The 2798-nt window shown below is 42.7% G+C and overlaps 1 protein-coding gene across 2 annotated transcripts in view; it reads left to right on the top strand.

The window, feature by feature from the left end:
- Positions 1-2798, top strand: part of fam131bb (family with sequence similarity 131 member Bb) — a gene marked incomplete at its 5' end in the record, with an annotated part of 18921 nt that overhangs the window by 397 nt on the left and 15726 nt on the right.

Below are 2798 nucleotides of genomic sequence, written 5' to 3'. Positions count from 1 at the left end.
GTGTGTGTGTGTGTGTGAGCTGTTTGCTTCTCTTTCAGTGCAGTGTGTATGTAAGCAAGCTGTAGATGTGTGCTCACAGAGGCTGTATACACAGTATACAGGCAAAATGTCAGAGACAATATGTGTTAAAATGTGCTACTGTGTGTGTGGTTGCACCCCCACCTCCCTTCCTCCCCTCCCTCCTCCTCCCATCCTTTGATTTATGATGCTGTTTGGCAGTATGTATACGTGTGTGAGTAGGAGGCAGAGAGGGATGGAGAGGAGAGAGAGGCGGGAGAGGCAAACGCTGTGATAGGGCTTATTTATAGGGCGGTATGGCTTGGAGAAAGAGATGAAAAAGGGAAAAGGGATGATGCCATTGTCAGGGGCGTTTGCACAGTTAGTTATTACTTGCATGAATAATAGAGATAAAGAGGGATAAAGAAACGAGCAGAAGAGGAAGAATTTCAGTGCAGGCAGGCAGGGACGAGGGGAGATGGACGGATGGCGATGGAGAGAGGAGGAGAGGGAGGGGCAAATATGTGCAGGCGAGGTTGTGTAGGATTGATGGGAGTTTTCAGGTGAAGACTGGATAAACCCATAGATGACTTGTTAAGTACATCACAAGAGCTGCGAAGTGAGGAAAGACTGGGAGGGGTTGTATACATAATCATTTTTGGTAAACAGTCAGTTGTTTGCATGAATATAGTTCAGATATGTTGCAGTGCACATTCAGGCCCTGCACGTCTTATCACGCGCAAAGGTAAAAATAAACACAGACTCCGTTTGGTGTTAAATATTAATGAGCCACTTAGCACATCAGGCTCTTAAACATATTTATGGCATCAGTTTGTGCACAAATTTTACGTCACTCTGGAAAGTGCATAACCTTTACGGGGGTCATGAATGTCAAAACCAGGTTGCAGGCAGAATCTCCAGTGTGTCTGTGCGAGTCCCTCCACCCCCTTTTTTTAACCTAAATGTAAATTCTTGATGAAGAGGATTTTAAAAATATCTACAATATGCAAGTGCACAAGAAAGAGTACTACATGACACAGTTAGGAAGGCAGGTGTGAACTGAATACAGCAGAAACAGTGTTAAGCAGCTCAGGCCGTCCAGATTACAGCATTTGACAGATTGCAGAGTAGGAGGAGGAGGTTAGGTTCCTCTGTCAACACTTGGGTCAAGACAAGAGCCCAGCGACTGGAAATAATGTGATTGAAGTAGACAGAAGGCTTTGGAAAGATGCCACATTAATCTGATTGTGTGCCACCTGAATACTGATGCTCATTTGTATACAAGTGATCAGAGAAGCAGTTACATTTTCTAATCGAGGATAAGTGATGGAGGGCTGTGATAAAGGAGAAAATGCAATACACATCCAGAGTACGCTGTAGCCTGTCACTCACATGTAGTGGAGTGTACTTTTACTTAATGGAATATCCGCTTCAGTTTGTTGTTTTCATTAGATGTGTGCAGTATGAGCTAACACCAATGTGTAAATAAACAGCACTTAGAGTAAGAGAGAGAAGAACAGCAGCTTGTGTGCCTGAGTCTGTGATTTTCAAAGCAACAGAATCAGCAGCAGGGATGCTGGTCTAGAGGCGTGGTTGTGTTTATCCTGTGTGAGAATGGCTTTAGTGTGTGCTATTGATCGGCCTTCTCAACTGCAGTCCACACTGCCAAGCAGAGATCAACAGGAGGAGCAGCAGGACTGGATCTGTCGCTGTACTGGAGTAGCCCTGATATATCTGTCTGCCCGCTGGTAATACTATCTCTCCCAGCTCCATCATATCTGGGAGTGTGCTCTGTGATCAGGCTGTGATATCTGTTTGTACCCTCACACTACCATAGTATGTTATCTATTCCTATAACATGCTGCATAGCATCCTGCAGGAAACTGTACATTTTACTTTGTTTTTAAATGTCATAGGTAATGTGACACAGAAGAAAATAGAATCACATCTTTGAAGTCGTAGCAATATAAATAGAAACCTTTGTTTTCCCTTGTAAGGACAATGATTTTCCTTCCTATTAAATGTCTGATGGTTTAAATTAATTCAAACAGAAAGCTTCATACATTAAAAAAACCTTTGGTCAAAACTCCAGGACATAAAAGCAGCATTATGGTAAATGCTGCAGACACTTATGCATTCATGCAGAAATTAAATTAAAAGCCTCAGTATAGTTATGTGCCGGTTTGTGGCTGTTAATTCAGACCTAGTTGGAAAATGAGGTCTGACATGAATACTTAAAAACTGTTTTTGACAATAAAAGGTTCAGTCTACAGAGAATCTATTGAAAATAAATTCCTTATCACTGCAGCAGGTACAGTGTGTTAATGGTTATTTTAGGTTGAGTGCCTAGGAAAAGTACTTACCCTAACCCTTAAAAACATCTGCTTTAGCCCAGCTGCCCCTCACCACCACTGTTACTGGGTCAGGTGAAGACAGACAGTGATGTACAGTAGATGAGGTGTCAGCATCCATCACCGCTTCAGAGAGCAAAGGCCTTGAGAAGCAGTCGTTGGGAGGTGCACGTTCGTCTTCACCTCATCAGCGGGGAAAGGCAATGAGATCTACTGCAGAATAACTCCAAACTGTATGTCAGTGACTCAGCTCGTGTGCAGTACACAGCTTAAGTATGCCTCACTGAGAGTAAATTTCTACAGCTGCCAAACACAGTGTTAGTAATTCTGTTACAGCAACCATGATGTTGATCACATTTGTAGATGTCGTGTTGACAATGCTATTACCCATAATTGTGCTAAAAGCTACACATCAAAAGCATTTTTCTGTATCCAGTTAACAGGGCACAT

The sequence above is a fragment of the Morone saxatilis genome, unplaced genomic scaffold (assembly GCF_004916995.1).
Source record: "Morone saxatilis isolate NCDOM2014 unplaced genomic scaffold, NCSU_SB_2.0 Contig24, whole genome shotgun sequence".
In the NCBI taxonomy this organism is placed as follows: Eukaryota; Metazoa; Chordata; class Actinopteri; family Moronidae; genus Morone; species Morone saxatilis.
This window is presented reverse-complemented; position numbering and strand designations above follow the sequence as displayed.